Source organism: Hesperophylax consimilis, chromosome 24 (assembly GCF_061612785.1).
Source record: "Hesperophylax consimilis isolate HC1 chromosome 24, BYU_Hcon_1.0, whole genome shotgun sequence".
NCBI lineage: Eukaryota > Metazoa > Arthropoda > Insecta > Trichoptera > Limnephilidae > Hesperophylax > Hesperophylax consimilis.
This window is the reverse complement of record NC_142859.1, coordinates 21,983,033-22,007,908: the sequence shown is the minus strand read 5'-3', so window position 1 is coordinate 22,007,908 and position 24,876 is coordinate 21,983,033. Positions and strand designations below refer to the sequence as shown.

General features: G+C 33.4%; 1 protein-coding gene across 1 annotated transcript in view; it reads left to right on the top strand.

Annotated features, from left to right (window-relative positions):
- LOC149412084 (uncharacterized) overlaps nt 1–24,876 on the top strand; it is a 68,863-nt gene continuing 43,987 nt past the window's right edge. Inside the window, exon 1 of the mRNA XM_089646338.1 lies at nt 1–999. The gene's annotated coding sequence lies outside the window, so the exon portion shown is untranslated. The remainder of the gene's footprint in view (nt 1,000–24,876) is intronic.

The window sequence follows — 24,876 nt, the reverse complement described above, 5'->3', positions numbered from 1 at the left end:
CAGCGATGTCGGCACTTACAACCTATAAACATTTACGTACTTAAAACTTTAAATTAAAAGAAACATTCTAAACGTGTATATTTAACTGTCAATAATTTATAAAAAGCCAAGTAAATAGTGCTACTCGTACCAACAAAAATTAAAATAAATCTCAATTTTTAAACGTTTATAGTGTCATTATTATAACAATATTCTTTGTTGACTTTTGATGGGACTAAAACTTCATAATTAATCATAGTTCCATCAGTAAGTGTACATTTTAATATCAATATAAAACTAAGTGAATAGTGCTTCCAAATAAATCAAATACAAAACACATTTTTTTGTCGTTCATTGTAATAAAATATCGTACGTTGTTTACTGTTTTACATTTCCTCTTTAAGTTAAGTTAAGTCAACGTTTCATACAACCTTGCAGTGTCCATCATCAAGACAAATAATATGCTATGCTATGTTGGTCAATTGCACTTAACCTAAGTTAACACAAATAAAATCTTTGAGTGATTAATACAAACAAAATCTCTACCAAAAAATACCTTTGCATGCTGTGCCTGAACCAAGTTAATTGAAAATTGGCTAAGTGCAATAAAAATCGTTATTAGTGACTTAATTCGAATTAAAAAGCGGTTAAAATCTGCTAAGTTACGTGACGAACAAGTCACACGATATACATAAACAAAAGTGTGACAATATTATTTAATTATCAAATCACATTGGCGTAATGTGCCCAGACATAGTTGCTCGACGTAACATGAAAATTTGCTAAGTGCATTAAAAATCATTATTGGAATTAAAAGCAATGAAAACCTGCTAAGTTAAGTGATGAATAAGTCAATTGATAGTTAATCAAAGTGTGCCAATTATTTAATGCTAAAATCGTACAATAGTAGGATTAAAATAATGAATTCTATTAAATTTTAAATGGCTTGGTATTGAGTTTGTTTTTAATTTATGTGTATTGTTTTATGACTGGGAATATTTACGTGAAGACTTCACACAGGTAAACATTGTATTTATTTATTTAATTAATGTTGTATTCGTATCTTTTAACCAAATCTTAAGGTAATTATAGTAAAAATTTGCTTTGTTATCAAGTTTGCGATTCTACATTTTTAACTACCTCTGGATTTGATTAAAGTACCGTCAATAAAAATGCTTTATTTGAAATAAGATACGAACTATAATAAAGCATTTATTTTTATTTTTTTTGGTGGTACTTTACAATTATTGCGTTATATTTTATTATTCTTTGTTAAACTGATTGTGATTCTACTAGACATGAATACATTTGGTGACATAATATAATAATTATAATTCATATTTCTTCCATATATCAAATCTATTAACTTTTAGACTAAAATAAAGTTGCCTCAAAAAACATGCATTTAGGATTTTTTTATTGAGTATTAAAATAAACGACACAAAATTCAATTCAAATTGTAAAAATATTAATATTGTTTTTTACTACCTGGATTGTGTGTATTAGTGCATATATTGCTATTTGTACATTTCCCAGATATGTTATTGCGAAACGTAACTGAGAAAAATTCTTATTATTCTTTTTGAAATTAAGGCGATGCACTACGTAGTAATGCAAAATCACGTGTTTTTCGTTTGAAAATTTGGTCGCGTAGAAATTTTTCAGATGCTTTAATTAAATACTGCGAGTAGAATACATTCTGGCCTTTGAAATAATCGAGTATTTTTTAGTAAGTCTTTTTATAAGCCCAGAAATAATGTATAGGCTTGTGAAAACTTCTTTAAAGTTCAAAATCTCCTACTTACGAACCTATTTTCGGTTATGATTTTATTGTAAAATGTGGCAAATTAAGTTATTTTTAAAATGATCGAAAAAATAATTAAATATTTATGTCTGAACATCCACAAAATAAAATAAAAGGAACTTTTTGGTTATGTTCTTTTCTTGCATAAATCAAAACAGGCGGATGGTGTTAAGCGGGAATTTATACCTTATCGCCATCTACGTAAGGGTTGTTATTGATAGCGGCTCAATTTAAAATATTACATGACGTAGTGCATCGCCTCAATATTGTTTTTTACTACCTGGATTGTGTGTATTAGTGCATACATTGCTATTTGTACATTTCCGAGATATGTTATTGCGAAACGTAACTAAGAAAAAATCTTATTATTATTTTTTAAATGTTTTTTTAATTAAGTAATTTTCACTAGAATTTCATTTTCTGAGTGCAAGCAATGCGTCCGTGTGAGATATGAGATATTGTAGGTATTGTATTGTATCGTATTTATATGAAGGTATTGCATTGCGACTTATCGCGATATCTAAAAATTCCAATGATATACATGGAGAAAACTTAACTGATATAAATTATTGCTAATCTATTGAAAATATTGTGAAATTATTCGTATTCCTGTTAAAAACTAATGAATTGACAGATTTCTTAACAAACTATCAGTGAAACACGAATGTGTTTGAAAGGATAAAAGGACACGTATTCATAAAAAATATGATATTTTCGCATTTCTTCATTATATTTTTTAGGATAAGCGCAGCTGTAAGATCACGTGTTCCGATGTATTCTGAATTTTCTATTTTTTTGGGAAATGGCTTGCTATCGGTTTTAAATAGGATTTTAATAAAATCAGCAATACTTATTTTTCTCCGTGTAATAATAGTAATAATAAATGCAGTTTTTGAGACGTCACATTCGAAGGTGATTAATTAAATGAATAATAAAGCAATCAAAAGAACCCTTTTCCTTCATCCATTAAAAGTAATTTTGTAAGTACGCATCAGTCGGTCGTTGCGTCAATGGATATCTGTAAAAACCTGTTTCGAATTAAAAAACGAAACCTTTAAAATATATTTATAGTTACAACACATATTTGGGAATCGGTTTGTTGGTGCAATTTTAAACGCTAAACTTTTCCGACAGAGTTATCCTTGCAGAGAAATAGCCCTCATTGCTTACACCTACGAATTATGGTAATTATCGGAAAATGAACAGCAAAGTACAATTTAATCAAATTTAAATATTTGAAAAGTTTTTACAGTTTTCCGTAAATTTATGCTGGTAAACAAAAAAAAAATTGCCTATTGCACATAGAAAAAATAACATGGGTGATTGATTGAAATCCTGTTAAAAACGTGATGGAAATCCATTTGCTGATAAAATATGCGTCGATTCAGAATTAATCGGAACACGTGTTCTTTTCCTGATAAATGAAGACGAAATGCGACAATTTTAGTATTTTTATGAACACGTGTCGCGTTTTTTTTATTTTTATTTTTTTTATTTATTTAATATTTGTATGTTTTTTACAATAAATATACAATTATACATATTATACAGTGTTATCAAGGTAAATAATAATAGCTTTTCCTCACCATAAAGAGACGAGGCTCTTGTGTTTGGTGAGTGAATCCTAGCTCAATTATATGGAATCATGTAAGTAAGTAAATAATATATTTGCAAAACCAAAGGGATAAGTAAGAAATAGGCAAGATTTATCAATAATACAGTTTCAAGATTTGAAGGAAATAATAATAAGAGTAAGATATGGACTTTTATAGTAGTTTTAGGTAATTTTTAAATTTTATTTTAAATTCCTGAATATCTTCAATATTTTTTAGATATAATGGAAGGATGATTTAACCGACACTTTGTTAGGAATTTGATCAATCTGTTTTTAACAGGAATATTAATAATTTGATAAGATTTTTAATAAATTTGCAATATTTTAAATCAATAAGTTTTGTCCATATGCCAAACATTTATTGTCTTGGCCGTCAATACGTGCATTTTCAATTTCAATCAATGGAGACAAAAGATTTTTACATAAGCAGTTCAGTTATATAAATTTTGTATAATTTTAACTATGTATTCCTACGTAAAAGCCCCCAAAAGGGCCTTAATAATAAAATAAACAAATTAATAGTCTTGCTGAGCAAGATGTTAGCAGTCAAAATTGTCGAGTCCCGTCAAGATTTCCGTAATGTACAGGGTTTTCCAATAAGAGGTGTTATTTTGATATTCAAAGAAAAATGCCATTTTTTAATATAAATGATCGAATGTTTATTTCATTATAAAGAAGAAAGTATGCCGTTAATAGTGAAAAATAACACCACCACATGATAAATGACCACCACGACCACGCCTACGGGAACATTTTTTTTAATTTTTTTATATTAACTCCACACAGGAGGCCCTGAAGAAAATAATTTCCCTCAGGGCCTATGTCATCTTTGGGGATGCTGTGTGGAGGGTCTTTCTGTGGAGAGGAAGGAGTGAACATGGGTCTTGAAGAGTCCCATGTTGTAGGAGGGAGGAAACACAGAGGCCGGCAGCTCGTTCCACAGCCGAGCTGTTGAACTTAAGAACGAATCGTAGAAGCGACCCGTTCTCATGTGACGAATGTCAACCGTGTACAAATGTTGGGCGCGCGTTTGGCGTGTATCCCGACTACGCAACGGTGCCGAACGGATCAATGACGGTAGTTCCTCAGAGCATCTTCCATTGTAATACCGATAGAACAAGGACAGCATACCCACCTGACGCCTGTGCTCTAAAGATTGCAGTCCGTTTGTTAAGATTGGGGAATCTATCAAACGAATCGCCCGTTTTTGCAGAATCAAGGTTTTTTTTCAGGTATTTAGGGGCTCCGGACCAGAGATGGCTGCCAAATTCGACAGCAGGGCGCACTTACCATATCCTTTTCATGAAATTTTCCATAACCAAATCGCAAAGTGGCTGCCTTATGTCCTCGATAGCCTCACGAATTCCATCTTTGAGGTCTTGAACCGACGCTGGGCTGGTGGCGTAGACCTTCTCTTTCACGTGGCCCCAAAGGAAGAAGTCGCTAGGTGTAAAATCACAAGTTCTCGGTGGCCAATTGTGATCACCTCTTCGAGAGATAACACGGTCCGGAAACTTTTCCCGTAAAAGATCAATGGTTTTGTTGCTTGTGTGGCACGTAGCGTCGTCTTGATGAAAGTAAACGTTGTCCAGATCAATACCATCCAATTCCGGCCATAAAAAAATCATGAATTCCTTAATTAATATTCAAAATAACACCTCTTATTGGAAAACCCTATATTAAACAATTTCAAAACACAAAAAAACTATTTTTATGTAAATACCGCAAAAGAGTCCCAACTGCTCCCAACGGTCTGTATCGAGTGAGTATATGGCATCCCCAACTGGCTGAAGGTAGTGGGAGTAGAATGAGGTGGGGAAGAGGAAGGTGGGGAAGTATCTGGCTATCATATCTGGTCACGAAACACGGCAAAATCTGGTCAAAAAACATCAAAGCCATTTCAAGTAACGTTTCAATTTTGAATGGTGGTCTTAAAACAGGGCGATACTGAGAGTATCTTCCACTCTGAAACGTGTCGCAAGTATACTAATTTAGTTGCCATATCCATTTCCCTTTATCACGCTGGGATTTGATTTAACCCTCGACCACGGAGGACGTCGAATGCAATGACTCCACCAGTATAAACTTATTTATTAATATCATGACATTATTTAAGTTTTGGTAGGTGGCGAACAGAGACCCACATATCCGTTACTTGTACTATAGCGAGAAGGAAAGATATTTGGCTCGGCAATACTGCCGAAGGAACTCGTGAACTCGCCGTCAAGATATGGCAATACCTCAACAAGAGTAGGAATAGGAATCCGAATACACGACAATCTTCCGCAAACTTGACCGACAATACGGAAATACCTTGCGGATAAGAAATTGCCTGTTATCATTTTCTGAAGAGGAATAACAAATTTGAAACGTGAAGTATGCTAAAAATGCATCTATGTGAGTAGGTAAATACTGTTTGAATAAACTCTGGTTGTGGAGTTGCGTTGCCTATGCATATTAGGGTGTATCGATTTTTAACTTTTTTTTGTTTTCAAATTCCAAGTTGAAATAAAGTTGCTACTAGGTACCACAACTTACCACAATTTTTTTTGGATTTTTAAAAAAATGTTTAGGTCTCCCGCACAAGGCCTAAAGTTTTAATTTTTTTCAAAAAATATCAATTTTTTTTTTAATTTAAAAAAATAAATTCATAACTTTTTTGTTTATTCCAAGTTAAAAAACAGTAATATTAGGGCATAAAAATAAGTACGAAACGGTTTTTTTTAATAAAATATGGTATTTTGGTCTCCCGCACAAGCCCTAAAGTTTGTTAATTTTGATGAAATTTTGTAATTTTGTGTACATATATGAACCATGTTTTTTTTAAGTTTAAGCCACCGGAATTAATTGTATTTTTCTTACAGAAGGCATAAAATGAGACAATATATATATACATAATTCTTATATACATACAGTAAAAATATATACCACATATATACTATATATATATATAATATGTTTTATACCTGAAAAAAGATAGTTGGACGGTGTAAATTGTATGAGAAAGGTGTTGAAAGAAACTAATGTTATTTGCTATTACTGTTGTTTTTTACAAAAGTATAAAAGGTTATAACATGTCATAAAATGTAGTATAAAAACTAAGTACAAAATGTTGCTGATTACTTTCCATACGACATGAGTGGCAGTTTTCTTGTTCTACTGCAAATTTACTGACTTGTTTAAGTATTCGTCCTTTCATCTTGGCTTCAAAACCTTAAATCAAAATTATGTATAGTTTTTACATAGGCCTAGTGAAAATTTTATAAATGTTATTACAGTTCCCAAATGAAATTTCAATTTAATATAGAAGACAGTATGATAAAGACGTTATTTAGAAACATTATAACTACAAAATAGTCGAAAAAACTTACTTAAATTCTAATCCTTTGCAGAGGTTTTGTACTGGCTCTTGGTCTCGAACGTTGGTAGCTCTTTACGGTCTTCCAGTCTGGCACGGATAAAACCATCTCTTTCGATCAGCCCACATACTCGCTTTAAAGCTTCTGTGACTTTCTTGACAATTCGTTCCACCGCTTGAGTGTGAGAAGGAATTCTAAATTCAACCCTTCCACTTTTGCCAGTTTCCGCAATTGACTCCAACTCTTCTAGGCTCATATCAGTAACAAGAAGGGGTTCGGTTACTGAAGTGGATCGCCAGTCAATCATATCTATATAGTCTTCGGCATCAAAATTGATCTGAGGGGGTTTAAATACCCTTACCCCTTTCCTTTCGGTTGCGCGAGCTTTCTGGATTCCCTTATAAGCCAAGGCTCTGATATGTTTTCGTTCATCGAACAGCATAGCTATCAAAACATGCTCTGGGTGAGCCATGAAAGCATTTCTCTGTAACGTTGCATGGGCGACTTTTCTTAGCTCATCTTCCAAGTAATTGCGGAAAAGAATCCTTTTTAAAAAATGAATGGAAGCTTGCGGGATTTGGGGATTGCACTTAATTGAGAACCATGATGGTATGTAGACCTTCATTATGAACTCTGCAAGCTTTCTTAGCTGAGGGGTCGGATCATCGGTGGCTACATACAAACGAAGGACTCGATTTGCCAGAGTAAGCCACCTGGCGTGCGAGATGTTGCCGGGGTTTCGTTTGGCCAACTCTTCAGCAATAGAATTGTCTTCCATATTAAATTGAAATTTCATTTGGGAACTGTAATAACATTTATAAAATTTTCACTAGGCCTATGTAAATACTATACATAACTTTGATTTAAGGTTTTGAAGCCAAGATGAAAGGACGAATACTTAAACAAGTCAGTAAATTTGCAGTAGAACAAGAAAACTGCCACTCATGTCGTATGGAAAGTAATCAGCAACATTTTGTACTTAGTTTTTATACTACATTTTATGACATGTTATAACCTTTTATACTTTTGTAATAAACAACAGTAATAGCAAATAACATTAGTTTCTTTCAACACCTTTCTCATACAATTTACACCGTCCAACTATCTTTTTTCAGGTATAAAACATATTATATATATATAGTATATATGTGGTATATATTTTTACTGTATGTATATAAGAATTATGTATATATATATTGTCTCATTTTATGCCTTCTGTAAGAAAAGTACAATTAATTCCAGTGGCTTAAACTTAAAAAAAACATGGTTCATATATGTACACAAAATTACAAAATTTCATCAAAATTAACAAACTTTAGGGCTTGTGCCGGAGACCAAAATACCATATTTTATTAAAAAAAACCGTTTCGTACTTATTTTTATGCCCTAATATTACTGTTTTTTAACTTGGAATAAACAAAAAAGTTATGAATTTATTTTTTTAAATTTAAAAAAAAATTGATATTTTTTGAAAAAAATTAAAACTTTAGGCCTTGTGCGGGAGACCTAAACATTTTTTTAAAAATCCAAAAAAAATTGTGGTAAGTTGTGGTACCTAGTAGCAACTTTATTTCAACTTGGAATTTGAAAACAAAAAAAAGTTAAAAATCGATACACCCTAATGCATATGGTTGTGATTTCCACATTTTTTTAACAAAAAAGCTCTTCTTAACCATTTAAAACGAGGGAAAACTCGCTGAAAATTGCTAATAGAACATTTTAAAATCAGTTACTGACAATACATTATCGTGTATCAACTGGAAATGTATTAAATAATATAATAATTTTTATCCATAAAACTTACATTGGTTACAATAGGTATTTGTTCAAATTTCCTTCAGGTTATAGGTGCGTTTCTAATGCGGCTGGTACACGTTGGCACTATGCATTGGCTCCAATTCGCTACCGTTTAAACGCCGTCGCCAACGTTGGCCGGTTAAAAACGGTCATGTCGCTTACGCGGCAAATCAAAAATGACACAGTTTAAATCGTTACAGAAAATTTAATCGTCAACATAAAAATAAACTAAATATACATTTATTATCGTAATATTTTTCCTCATGTTTTCGAGAATAAAACTAAATAATGGAAATTACCATAGACATATGAATATTAGTAGACCTGCCCTAAGTGATTAAAAGCGTATTATCCCCACTCCCCATACCGGTTCCATTGAGCCGGCTGGGCTCGCATATGGCCTCAAGTGAAATTTGAAAACGTGACGTCATCATTCTTGTGCGAACTATGGTCGAGGCATCATCGGTTCATTTTACGAAATAACACGGCAAAATGTTGACTTTTACTATGAAAACTTGTAAAAATAGATGTGAAAAAGAGAATAAACCCAATTGTCGTATTACATTCCATATATAAGCATTATTTTACTTTATTTTAAGCATATTCACATCGTATAATATGAATCAGTTGTTATCGAGAGTTACAGTTGTCATCGAGAAACGTCTGGACGCGAAACACAAAGCTGGTTGGTTGCTGGGAAGTAAATTATGAACATTTATAAAAGTGTCTTAACTAAATACTGTGATGTTCTACCCTTCAGGGTAGTCAGCCGTGGACTTCTTGCCACAGACTTCCAACACTCCTTGGATGGAAGATATAATAAGATAGGTTACTTGTTATTAACTGGTTTATTTAGAATATCGCGTGTACAATACAACCGCGTTGGTCAACCTTTATCGGAACTAGCTAGATTCGGTCTGCCAGAGGGATTCCAAATGAAACCTAACCTGAAGCTGAGACGCCCTCTGTCGTCGGAGGCTAAAACTAAGAGCACTGCCATCTGTGTCTAAAAGCCCGAAGCTTTATACACAACATCTTCCCCCTGCTAACTAGAAACCTGTCTACGATATTTCATTGTTACAGTATTATTTTTAAAATCACGAATCTATACAATCGCTAACAGATGTCACTAAAATCAATATTATTAAAATCAAGAACTAAATATTTGAAAATATATCATTACACACAAAATTAAATAATTCATTAAGCACTGACTCTACTCCAAAAAGATGTTGACTCTATAAGTAGCTGATTCTTTCCCTGGAGGTCATTTCAAAGACGTCTGGGACGAAGTCGTCCCGCCCATGGTGCTGGTTCATTTTGTGGTGGGCTTCTGTTTCTCCCTGGAGACCTGAAATCAAGAGAACTCCGGTTAAAATCTCTCAAAAGGAGTGACGTGTCAACCTCATCTGCCCAGCATTTCGTCATATCAGACGCGAAAGGTTCACTCTCTGCCCCTTCCTCTCTATGCTGCGGACATCCTCTCAGTTGATCAATATGCCTTTTCCACGACATCTGTGTCCCCACAATTTTAATAATATACAGTTTTTTTCCCAGTCTTTTTTCAACAATTCCTTTTGCCCAAGAACATTTATTCACTTGTCTGAAGTCTCTCGCTAAACACTTCTGACCTATCTGAAAACTTCTACAAACAACCCCACCGAAATTCCTAAACTGATTTTCTTGACCTTTATTAATATTCGCATTCGCTAAATTCTCTGTCGAGGTTGCTAGGTTTCCTTCAAAACTTTTAGGTAAAAGGCTACTAAAGGTTGATTTTAATCTCCTACCAAACATTAGCACTGAGGGTTCAATTCCAGTTGTGGAATGTGGAATATTTCTATAATCACTTAAAAATTCATATAATCTATCTTTATAATTTGACTTAAATACGTTATTAACAAGAATTTTCTTTAAAAAATTCTTCACTGTTTTTACCGAGTTTTCTGCCTGCCCATTGCTTTGGGGATGACGCACTGGCGTTGTTAAAAACTCAATATTATTATACTCTAAGAAATCTTTGAACTCCTGACTATTAAAAACAGTTCCATTATCAGTTACAATACAGTCCGGGTACCCAAAATTTGAAAAAATTCTCTGCAACTCATTAATCGTATGACTTGAGTCTGCTTTCGGTATTTCCACGCAATCTACCCATTTTGAGAAAGCGTCGCAAATAACTAAAAACATTTTCCCCGAAATTGGCCCACAATAATCCAGATGCAGCCTCTTCCATGCTGATCCTGAATTAGGCCAGACTGATAAATGACTCTTAGGTGGTAACGGCCTAACTGCTGCACAATCTTTGCAACTTTGAACGATTTTCTCTAAGTCCTTGTTCATTGACGGCCACCAAAAATAACCTTTGGCTAATCTCTTCATTTTTACAATGCCCAAATGCGATCTGTGTAACAAATCTAAAACTATATTCTGAAGCGAACTTGGAATTATAATTCTATGTTGCCAAAACAAACAATCATTTTCAATAGATAATTCATTCCTTTTAATCCAGAATTTCCATAAAAAACTGTTGCGATTTACCCACTTGGGCCACCCTCTACGAAGATGCCCTAAAATTCCTTGAATTTCTGGGTCTGAGCCTGTCGCTGCGACTATACGCTTTACATCTAAGTGTTCACACTTTTCTATATAGCCTATGAAATCGGAACCTAGATCGTCTTCCGATCGATCCGGAAATTCACGAATAAAATTATCCTTATATTCCTCTTCAGGGTCCACCGAATTAATTGTATTTTGTACTGAAGCGATTTCTAACCCAAAAATATCCATGAAATCTCTACCTACAATTAGATCTGAACCTCCCGCAACAATTATAAATGTAACATTATTGTTTTTATTTTTGAACTTCACGTCAAAAATAACTTTGCCAATAACTTTCAAAGGATTCCCTGCGTACCCAGTAATGATACGGTTATCCGCCAATAATTTTAATGAACCAAAATGACGCTTAAAGATTTCTTCCTGCATTACACTTAACGAAGATCCCGAATCGACCATCGCTCTAAAATGCTTGTCGTTAATTATAATGTCTGCTGTGAACGGTTTTATTGAAGCTATCACATGATTATTACAACAAAAATCCTCAACAATTGGATTTACACTATTTGAAAAGTTATTATTCACACAATATTTTTGCAGATGACCTACTTCATTGCATTTGTAGCATCTCGCATTGCGAAATTTGCATGAATTAGTACAATGACCCGTTTTCTTGCAAATTCGGCACTGGGTTTTCGCACCCGATGGTACTGTATACGTCGGTTTGTTTACAGATGAACTCGCGGCAAACTTTTGTTTATTGCCCTTAGAAAAATGCCTATTGCTAGTATTCTTACTGATGATGTTAACCTCTGATTTAACTGAATTATTTGGAACGTCTAAAACTGACATACTATTAGCTATTTCCTCTAGTTCGCTAAGTGACAATTTCAGCCCTTCCAAGTAAATCTTGTCTTTAATGCGACCCGGTGATAATCCAATGGCAAACATATCTACTAAATTTTTCTCCAACCTAGCTTCAAACTCACAATAAGTTGACAAAGACCGTAATCTAACCCCAAAATCTTTAATGGATTCGCCCGCCTCTTGTCTTGCTGAAAAAAATACTTCGCGTTCTTTGAATACTGAACGCTTTTTACTACAATGTTTTTCAAGAAGTGCCCATAATTTTTCAAATGAAACGTCCGTAACTCTAAGTGGAAAACACAAATTTATCAACAAAGAGAGTGTATCCGGCTCCAAAAGATTTAACAGAAACGCCCTTTTTTTATCCGCGTTAATCTCATCGTTTATAACGAAAAACTGTTCTAGACGAAGCTTAAACACGAACCAATCTCCCTCGAGATGATTAAAACTCGGAATTCTTCCCGATTCCATATCTACACGAAGCACAGACCACAATAAAAACACACAAGAAAAAAAACAAAACCCGGAACAATAACCTCCAACAAAAAAAACAACTACTTAACTCAGGAACTCTTCTCTGCGCCGCCAATCTTCCAGAAATTCCTTCAAAAGTTGTTATTATCCACCGCTCGCCTTGGCAATAGATAGATGCTGCAAACACCGCACGTCCTGGCAATGTTTTATTGTTCCAAATTAGCTCCACCGCTCGCCTTGGCAATGGATTATCTTCCTTTGTTAAAATGGTCCTCTGTTAAATTGCCTCTTAATTCCTAGAACAGAAAACGTCGATCCTAGGCCTCCACGGCCCTGGATAACCAATCTTGTCTCCCTTCTCCACGAAGGAAAACACAATTGGAAGTCACCCCGTGACTTAGCCCTCACGTTCCCGGTTGACAAAATTTTGCTGCCGTGTGACAACAAAAAAAAATTCTCCAGTTATCCTTCGACTGCGCCAGCTGTGATGTTCTACCCTTCAGGGTAGTCAGCCGTGGACTTCTTGCCACAGACTTCCAACATTCCTTGGATGGAAGATATAATAAGATAGGTTACTTGTTATTAACTGGTTTATTTAGAATATCGCGTGTACAATACAACCGCGTTGGTCAACCTTTATCGGAACTAGCTAGATTCGGTCTGCCAGAGGGATTCCAAATGAAACCTAACCTGAAGCTGAGACGCCCTCTGTCGTCGGAGGCTAAAACTAAGAGCACTGCCATCTGTGTCTAAAAGCCCGAAGCTTTATACACAACACCAATTTATATTATTTATACCAATTGTCGTATTACATTCCATATATAAGCATTATTTTACTTTATTTTAAGCATATTCACATCGTATAATATGAATCAGTTGTTATCGAGAGTTACAGTTGTCATCGAGAAACGTCTGGACGCGAAACACAAAGCTGGTTGGTTGCTGGGAAGTAAATTATGAACATTTATAAAAGTGTCTTAACTAAATACTTAAACGAAATATTCGACTTTGAAAATAGAACCGAATTTTTTTGCCGAATTTGGACTTCGCAAATTTGTTCATAACGTGGCGAGTGATTTGCGCTCCCATGTAGAAATGTCTATTCATTCAAAAGCAGATTTTACTTTTAAGAACTAAATGGTGATATTATAATGCGAGATGCCTATTTACTGTCAGATTGATTTATTGACGAATCACAGTCAGCCTTACTCCCTTCGTTCTTCAACAGTTGATTTTACCCCTCGCCATTATCTTCTCGTCTATTAATTCCTATGTCTGTGGAAATTACCTATTCTGCTTTGGCCATTTGATCTTCTTTTTTTAATGTGAATGCACAAGAGTTCCAACTGCTCCCAAGCGTCTGGATCCAGTGAGACTACGGCATCCCACTTGGGGTAATGTTGTAATGTAGGCTAACCAAAATGGTTAAAGCCATTTCGAGCATCGTTTCTGCATAATGGTCTTAAACCAGAGTGATGTTGAGTGTTCCACTTTGGAAGTACAGATTATTTTTAAATTAATAAATTGTGAAATAACATAAATTCATCGAATAAAATTTACCTATCCACGCCGGAACTGGAACCCGCCACCTTCAGATTGCTAGTCGAGAGCCTTTCCTCTCGACCACGGAAGCCGAAAATCTAGATGGATGTGGAAATTATCGCAGCCGCAACAATTTATTTGTACAGCACGATTAATTATACTAATCACTGTAATTCGTAAACGTAAATAATCACTCACGCAATAATCAACACGATTGTCTCCGCTGAACGCGTATTGCGAACTTAAAACTTTGCCAACGCGGATTGGCGCCAAGATCCTTTGATGTGTGCATGAAAACCCACAATAATCAGGTTGAACGGCCAATGTTGGCTGCCAACGCATGCAATGGTCAAGTCGTCCTGTACACGTTGGGCCAGCGCATTGGGCCAGGGCATGGTACCAACGTGGACTAGCCTCATAACAGTATATAAAAATAAACGCACTGGAGAACTCTGGAGCTTTGGAAATAAGTCACATCCCACGTCGTATCATTTACTTGGCCCATTTATACATCCCGAAATAAAAAATAATAATATGCAACAGACTGCTAATCGTTTTGGAGACAGATGACAACTTGTCAGCCCTTGCCAAAAAAATACTGTTTATTTACGAGTAGATTTTAGGCCAGGCGCACACGAGCGACTTTTGTCGCGGTGACAGTTGGGCGACTATTTCGAAATCGCTCATGGTCGCATGAATGGCCGTACCTAAGCCAAACGGCGCCTTGCGCGAGTTAAATTATAGCGTCCCTTGTCAAAAACTGTAAACAATAATATTTGGATGATTTGTATGTTCGTGTAGCGCGATTTTTATGAAAAATAATTTTCATGGCGCCTTGGATATTCGGCGCCCCGAACGGACTGCTGCAATTGCGCCCGCACAGGGCCGGCCTTGTTGCATGCCATTAGTTATTCAAAAAGGTTTTGCAGTGTGATCTAAGTTAAAAATTAAATTCTTTGCTTTTAACTGGAATCTTCTTTTTTGAATTTTCTCTCTTTTTTCTCTTTTCAAATTTAAAAAGAAAAACTTGACAATATTTGAATTCCTCATACTTGCATATTTATTTATTATCATCTGAAAATGTTGCTTGTGCAATAATGGGGGACTTGAATAACCCGACGCATTTATCAACTCAGTCATTACTTAGGTCAGAATTGAAAACTTGTCGGTCCTTTTCAAAAGAAGGTCATTTTTCAATTATTAGAAGGGTTTTTTTATTTTCATTTTCACTTGAATGTTCTTTTATAAAGTCCAATAAAAAGTTTGAAGCATGCTTTGTGTAATGTATGCAAATGGATCAATATTCACTGAGACACGTAAATTACTACATACGAGATTTTATTCTGATTCCAAGACAAAGTTTCAAAAATCTCTAGAGATCTTCAAGCCCAAGGATAAAATAAAAAATAGAGCATTTTTTAACGTTCCATAAAAGTTTATAAATGAACGATTTCTTTTACTGGTAAATTATTACGATTAATCATTTATAATACTAAAGTTTTAATACAGAAGTTATTATTTACGAGCTAGAGATTACAATCTATTGAAATGTTTGACTCGGGCTATAAATATTATTATTAAAGAATTAACATTAAGAATGTCGTTATAATAATAATTGTGTTGCAGATTGTAGAGATTTCTCTGGTATCGTGCAACTGATGTAAATTAATGTCAAACATTGTTATTATTTATATGAAGAAGTCAGCAGACATTAAATTGTGAAATTGTTTTATTTTTAAGTAGTTAATTAAGCTTGTTACACACGAGGAATATAATATGTAGGCGTGGCCCATCTCTTAACATCGCTCGTAATACAATTTCAAACAGTCGTCGCAGAAGGGTAATATTATTATAATATATCTGTGACGATAAAATAAGTTTCCCAAACAATATTGATATGAATTGAACCTATATGTAACGACTTTTTATCAGGCAATAGTTTCATTTCATAAACCATTCAAATTTTCCGAGTACGGGAAGTTAAAAACATGTTGCACATATACTCTTTACAGGTGCCACAACTAGTGTCATCTTTCTGGGCTATAAAAGGAACTTTTTAAGTTTAATGTAGGTCATTGACTATACGAACGTCGAAGAGGACACACGTGAATAATTAGCGGTAGAAAACAACCTCTTAAAATGGACACCACTGCTGATGGAGCCGTTCAAGTAGTGGCACTACTGCAATCAGGGATGCGACAGTGTGATGTTGCTCGGCAACTAATCTTAAGGCGATGCCATACGTAGTAATGCAAAATCATGTGTTTTTGGTTTGAAAATTTGGTCGCCTAGAAATGTTTCAGATGCTTCAATTAAATACTGCGAGTAGAATACATCTTGGCCTTCGAAATAATCGAGCATTTTTTAGATAAGTATTTATATAAGCCCAGAAAAAATAATGTAAATGCCTATGAAAACTGCTTTAAAGTTCAAAATCTTCTACTTACGAACCCATTTTCGGTTATGATTTTATTGTATAATGTAGCAAATTAAGTTATTTATTAAATGATCGAATAAAAAATTAACTATTTATGCCTGAACATCCACAAAATAAAATAAAAGGCACTTTTTGGCCACGCTTTTTTCTTGCATAAATGAAAACAGGCGGATGGTGTTAAGCGGGAATTTAAACCTTATCGCCATCTACGTAAGGGTTGTTATTGATAGCGGCTCAATTTAAAATATTACACGACGTAGTGCATCGCCTTAAGCCGTTTTGCCGTTTGTCGGGTTTTCCAACGGTTTCAAGACACTTATGACTTCATCCGGAGGCATGAATCAGGGAGAAAATGCTGCACATACGAAAAAGACGATTGCTTTATGAATAAAGAGCTACCTAACTAATAGAATTCTACAAGTAAGAAATAATTCTAACCTGTCATACAAATTCATAGCCACAAGCGGTGTACCTCAAGGGTCGCATTCAGGTCGAACACTTTTTTTGACTGTTTATTAATGATATAGTTATAAAGCTCTTTAAACTTATAAAAACTATAGATGATTGTATTCACATTCAAATAAATTACAAGAGTGGTGCAAACTTAACAAACTTTATTTAAACATTAAAAACTAACTACCTATTAGAAATTTATATAAATATTAAGAAAGCAAAAAAAATTAATCAAAGGAAACTGTCAGTTAATTTTAGCTATAATACTGTATTTTTAAAAGTTTTTTTCCTTTACGCGTTCATACATTTATTTGGAAAAAATATATTTTTTAGTAGTTTACATTTAAAATTTGTTATTGAGAAATTCATTATTTTATTTGTATTTTACCCAAGTGAAACGATAGGAAAACCTTCAATTTATCTAATGCATATTTTTTGGTAATCATAATTTACACTAATTCGTTATAAAGATTAATCAAAATAGTGATTTAGCATTAAGCTTTAACATTAAACATATTATGTTCTTCTTTAGTTCGACGTTAAGTCGAGAAAAAATCTTCTATCTGGTCCCCTCACTTTAAAATCCACTCCGATTCCATAGAAAAATCAGGTTAAATTTCTAAGATATATTAACTTTTAAGTCGGTCTACCAATAGAAACTTTAAATTACAAACACTAGAAATAATTTAAATTATTATAACTCGTTTCCGAATTAAATTTTAATTTTAAAATTGTTAATGGAATTGATGACAGCTCTAAAATATGAGCCTAATCACCTTGAACATACCAACTAGAACTACTCGATCAAAAATCTTTTTAATTACAATAATAATATCAGGACTGAGTAACAAACCATTTGTAAGTCCCCACGCAACGCGCCGGGTACACGTCAGATAGTATTGTATAAAAACTGTAAAGCTTGTTTTCTTTGCTCGTCTCAGGTAATAATTCAGTAACACGATGTTTGTTACCTGTAGTGAATTTATCAGACGTTATAAACATTAAATAAGTGGTGGAGTCACCTTGGCAACCTTTGCCGACAAATTTATATAATTTCTCGGACCGACAGTTAGTTATTGAGTGAATTCGAAGAAATAACACATCGCATCATCAAGCACGTAGCATGATCACAAGTCATTATGATTTTGCATCATCACACATTAATGATGGCGATGAAATAGACACACAATAGTGAAATATGAGCAATTTTGTTGAAATAAACATGTTGCGGTTACAATTTTCCAAACTTTGTTTAAATTATAATATAAATTATTGACGATTTACGATTTGCATGCTAATATTGAGCAAACTTTATTGTTTATTTCTGAGTAAATAGGTATAAATTATTAAATTGATTTATGTCAACACGGCAGCCATCATGTAACATTAGACAAGTGTAAATATGATCATTATTTATTGTCATGTATTGTATTACAATTTTATAGTGACAGACCGAAGTTTAGGTTTCCGTTTCAGCCAACAATAAACAAAAATCGGCCGCGATTTCGATCACGTTCGGCTTTTAGCCTTAGATTTATTACGCTGTATTATGCGTGCATAATTTGATAGTGTCATAAACGTATTACATGTTGGGGTGACACACTACGCTATAATCTTCCTCAGGAGAGGTGGTCAGATCAATTGGGGAACTGTCGCCGAGTATTATTTCTTTGTATGGGATCTGTCACTTTGACAGATGACAGCCGCGTAATTACTGCGCTCCGTAAATTGTTCTGACTCCCTCTCCTGCCGTAGTATGCTCTATTATTCTCAAATATCGCCTGGCTAGCAGATAACAGCGCATATCGTCTCAACGCCAACATTTATAACACATAATCTTTTTAGGTGTGACAGGTCTGTATGCGATTGTATGGCGATCAATATGGAGTTATATAAAACGCTTTGAAATTATAGCGTAATGTGTCAGTCCCTTTACTTGGGCACATGTTTATTGTGTATGCCTCTAGAATAACTTCAATATTCTTTTGAAACAATCTGTTGAATAAAAGGTGTCTTAAAGTTCAAAGATGAAAGAGTTGGTGATTTTTAAATATTATTTTTATTTGTCAAAGTTCGTAAAAAATATTTGGTTATTGCATTGCTATTTTCTAACACGAAGACTAGACTGATTGGTTAACTATAGTTAGTAATTATAAGATCTATTTTAAAAATTTTATAATTCATTTAATGTTACAATACTTTTAGCGAACAACCGAACTGTTAATTAACAATGAACCAAAAATAATGAAATTAATTTCTTTTTCTTTATAATGCATTTTATTTAACACTGACTTTAATGAACTCGTAAAGTTTAGCACCAAAAACGATGAATTTTGGTGTGTAGAGTATTTTTTAACTTATTTAAATTTCGGTTACGGTTTCGAAACTAGAACAGAAACCGAAATTCGGTTTCGGCTGAAAATCTATATCAATCTAATAAATATCAATCTGAATAAATATAATTTCTAAAAAAAAGGATATAATCATAGACATGTGAATATTAGTAGACCTGCCCTAAGTGATTAAAAGCGTATTATCCCCACTCCCCATACCGGTTCCATTGGAGCCGGCTGGGCTCGCGTATGGCCTCAAGTGAAATTTGAAAACGTGACGTCATCATTCTTGTGCGAACTATGGTCGAGGCATCATCGGTTCATTTTACGAAATAACACGGCAAAATGTTGACTTGTACTATGAAAACTTGTAAAAATAGATGTGAAAAAGAGAATAAACCCAATTGTCGTATTACATTCCATATACACGGTGTCCGGAAACTCCTAGTACAAGCGGGAAACTGGAGAATCTACACCACATGGGGAACCCAAAAAAACATAAAGTTTTTTGAATTGAGCATTTTCAAAAAAAAAAAAAAAAACCAAAAAAAAATATTTTTCGGCTATTTTAGGGTTAAAGTTTTTTCTGGTGTTTAGGGTTGAATAACAGATGTTTTAACCCTGCAGAGCAGAAATATTTTATGATTACACCGGGTTAAATGAAGGGTGATTTCAAAATAATGCTTCAAATCCGAGTTTCTTCATTTGTTTTACTTTCAAATAGTTTTAATTAGTTGGGTACTTTGATCTTCAGTAATAATTTATAAGAATTTGATTAAAAAAATTAAAAAAAAAATCAACTTCAAACTCGATTTACTCGATAACGAAAGCTCAAATAAAAAAAAAATATACTACAAAATCGACTCCAAATGTGATGTAGGTTCACCAGTTTCCCGCTTGTACTACGAGTTTCCGGACACCCTGTATAAGCATAATTTTACTTTATTTTAAGCATATTCACATCGTATAATATAGATCAGTTTTAGAAACATATACTATCACATCAAGAAATGTCTGGACGCGAAACACAAAGCTGGTTGGTTGCTGGGAAGTAAATTATGAACATTTATAAAAGTGTCTTAACTAAATACTTAAACGAAATATTCGACTCTGAAAATAGAACCGATTTTTTTTGCCGAATTTGGACTTCGCAAATTTGTTCATAACGTGGCGAATAATTTGCGCTCCCATGTAAAAATGTCTATTCATTCAAAAGCAGATTTTACTTTTAAGAAGTAAATGGTGATATTATAATGCGAGATGCCTATTTACTGTCAGATTGATTTATTGACGAATCACAGTCAGTCTTACGCCCTTCGTTCTTCAACAGTTGATTTTACCCCTCGCCATTATCTTCTCGTCTATTAATTCCTATGTCTGTGGATATAATGCATTTTTCAGTATTTACGCAGAAAAATGTGACAGTCGCCAAATAAAATTAATTGAATCATTGTAATTAAAATAAGGATTTCAAAATTGGGTAACTAAACAGTGAGTTCAATTAACTCAATATGAATCTTTATTGGCTCAATCAGTCAGCAATAATCATGAGTCATTATTGCTCACTGATTTATCATGCCTTTGTCATTACTGTGTTTAATCTACAGAAATAATCTAGTCATCCTTCTTCAACAGATTTTTAATTAGAAAGACTTTATATTTCTAATAAACTGGTCTGAATTTTAAAAGTTTCATCGCGATAACAGATTTTATTCAGCTGTTGACTCCAGTAACACAAATATTATTTACAATTGTATTCTCAAATACAGGGTTTTCCAATAAGAGGTGTTATTTTGAATAGCCCGCTATTTCGGTAGATGTTACTTTTGAAGTTGTCATTTTTTGACGTTTGACAAGTAAAAACTACGTCATTAATAAAAATGGAACGATACACGCTTCTACAACGCATTGAAATTATTAAAATTCACTTGAGTGAATCAAATGCAAATAATCTTGAGTGGTAAGGCCCATTTCTACCTCGGTGGCTTCGTCAAAAAGCAAAATTGTCGCATCTGGGGCTCGGAAAACCCAAGAATTATTGTTGAAAAGCCTCTCTATCCTCAACATGTGACTGTTTGGTGCGGTTTATGGTCCAGCGGAGTCATTGGACCTTACTTTTTCGAAAATTAGGCTGGTGCGAAAGTTACGGTGAATGGATCGCTATCGAGAGATGATTAGTGATTTTTTATGGCCGGAATTGGATGGTATTGATCTTGACAACGTTAACTTTCAACAAGACGGCGCTACGTGCCACACAAGCAACGAAACCATTGATCTTTTACGATTGAATATCAAAATAACACCTCTTATTGGAAAACCCTGTATATCGCATGCTGATTAAAGTGGGGAAGTTTATCAAAAATCAACTCGTAAATTAAACCCGCTTACAAAAAACTTGGTTGAGTAAAAAATTATCTAGAGGATGATAAAATACCCTAAATGTAGGTATTTAAAATGTGTCATCTATTTGCCGGATGTGCAAATACGATATAAATAATATTTTTTGCTGACAGATGTTTAGCGAACAAACGCGTAAATGCATCGGATGTTATCTTTGCAAACAATTAGCAATATAAATAAGATTTATTCTTTGTTTTAAACAAGGCACAAGGCCGCCCGATAAATATGTAAAGCAAATAAAATAATAATTATTTTTTTTGTGCGTCGTCGGCAGAAAATTAGGCTATTCTTACTTTTAAAAATAAATTGATTTAAAAAAAGAATATCGACTGACCCAGTTTTCAGTGTATTCAGAAAAACATCGTAACTTTTAAAGCAGAGAAGTAAGTACCTAATGGTGCTATTACCATGGCGTTTGTCTATGACGATAATGAGTTTTTTTAAATATTTAATTAGTAATGAATACAAAGATTCTCAAACTAAAGGTTCCTGAACTTCGATTATAGTAAATTGTTACTATCAGAGTTTGAAAACAATATTAATAATTACAAGTTTTATGATTTTTTTTTTGAATGAATGAATGCAAATCTTGGTAGTGGAAATCAACCCACATCCGATCGAGCTGATACTCAGCAGATAGACTCGTCGTTAATGACAATGCATTCTATCAACTTTTGGTGGCAATCATGCATGCGCAAGCGAACATGTACGCATTTCTTTGATATTGGATGATATTGCAGCAGTTAATATACGAAATAGACTGCGGTAATAACCAACCGGGATTTGGCTTAGTTGTTAGCGCGGTTGACTACTGTCCCTTGGAAGAAAGGTTTAATCCTCAGTCAAAAAAACAAAAATATTGAAGTTTTATAAGACATTTTAATTGTTCTCAGCAGCTAAGAGCCAGTCCCTGGGGAGGAAGGTTTATTCCTCAGTCACACCAAAAAAAAAGAATTAAATTTTTATGTACATAAATTTTGAGTATTTCGCTAAAAAAAACTTTGTTTTTAAATCCATCTATTTGAATTTCACTTTTGTTTTTGGTAATGAATGAATGCAAATTTTGGTAACGAATGAATGCAAATTTTGGTAACGAATGAATGCAAATTTTGGTAATGAATGAATGCAAATTTTGGTAATGAATGAATGCAAATTTTGGTAATGAATGAATGCAAATTTTGGTAATGAATGAATGCAAATTTTGATAATGAATGAATGAAAATTTTGGTAATGAATGAATGCAAATTTTGGTAATGAATGAATGTAAATTTTGGTAATGAATGAATGCAAATTTAGGTAATGAATGAATGTTAATTTTGGTAATGAATGAATGCAAATTTTGGTAATGAATGAATGCAAATTTTAATAATGAATGAATGCAAATTTTGATAATGAATGAATGCAAATTTTGGTAATGAATGAATGCAAGTTTTGGTAATGAATGAATGCAAATTTTGGTAATGAATGAATGCAAATTTTGGTAATGAATGAATGCAAATTTAGGTAATGAATAAATGCAAATTTTGGTAATGAATGAATGCAAAATTTTGGTAATGAAAGAATGCAAATTTTGGTAATGAATGAATGCAAATTTTGGTAATGAATGAATGCAAATATTTGTAATGAATGAATGCAAATTTTGGTAATGAAAGAATGCAAATTTTGGTAATGAATGATTGAAAATTTTGGTAATGAATGAATGCAAATTTTGGTGATGAATGAATGCAAATTTTGGTAATGAATGAATGCAAATATTTGTAATGAATGAATGCAAATTTTGGTAATGAATGAATGCAAATTTTGGTAATGAATGAATGCAAATCTTGATCGAGCTGAAACTTCGCAGATAGACTCGTTGTCGATGAAAATGCATTCTACACGGTAAAAGTTTATATAACTACGCGCACGCACGAGCATACGCATTTCTCTGAAATCGGAAGACATTTCATCAGTTATTATACTAAATAAATGTCGGTCCTTTCCAATCGGGATTTGGCTCAGTTGTTAGCACGGTTGACTACAGTCCCTAGCGAGGAAGGTTCGTTTCTCAGTCAAACCAAAAAGAGATCTATTTTAAAATATATATATATTTTTATGCATTCATTTACTTTGTGGCTTGTCATAATTACATTATAAGCACATCAATTTAATGAAATCACTTTATTTGTAATTATTGCTCTAGCGGTTACGGAAGTAACCTTCAATTTATATGTTTATATGACATATATTTGGCTGTGGTTAGTTTACAATATTTTAGTTTAACAATAGGTACACTTTTTAATAGGTTGGAAGCAAACATATTTCCCATAATTAAATCAGGTTGGTTTTGTTATTGATAACAATAATATTAGAGAATTTTAAATGAGATTTGATTGTTGATGATCCAATTTTTAGTTATATAAGTATATGGAAGAGTCTCTTCGTTTACGTGTTTGAAATTCGTAAAATATTAATAGATACAGTGCCTTTTGCTGACGGATATACGTAAATATTTTAGGTGTTTGAGTGGGGATCAACAGAGGGGAAGGGATAGTCAGGGAAATTACAGGGGAACAGAACTAGTATATTCAATAGCGTATTTAGCCGGTTATCAAATCCATTACCAAATAAAATTATTATAGCCTAGTACATTTACATTTAAATTACTTGATTGAGATCTGGGTAAACGCATATGAAATATACATATATGAACTACAGGTAACACAAAACAAAGTCATCAAAAATCTATTTCACTTCAAGCCCAGAACGTCCAATAAAAAATTATACATGGAAAAACAACTGTTAACATTAAGAAAACTATATGAGTATAATACATGTCTCCTATGATAACATACATTTAAACACCATCTACTATGGCAAGCAATACAATGGATACGAGGGGGGCAGCATATATAATTGCCTCCCCGAAAACATTAAAAATTAAAATAAATGTAGGTACGTTTAAAAGAAAATTGTTCACTTTTATGCTCAATCAGCAAAACTAATACTACTTATATTCTGATATGTTTTAAAGTAAATTATGTCTTCACTGTAAATCTGTCACACCCTTTTTCATGTTTGACAATAAAAAAATTCAAATAAAAACAAAAACATATTTTCCATGACAATATTTGAGCAATAGTCTAATTGCATGCCTTTTAATAATGATTTGAATAATTAATGAAAAAATCGTTTGCACTGATCTTTTTAATGGGATTTCGGAAATGTTTTAAAATAAATTTAAAACCAAAATAAACGTTCTATTCGAACTACATTAA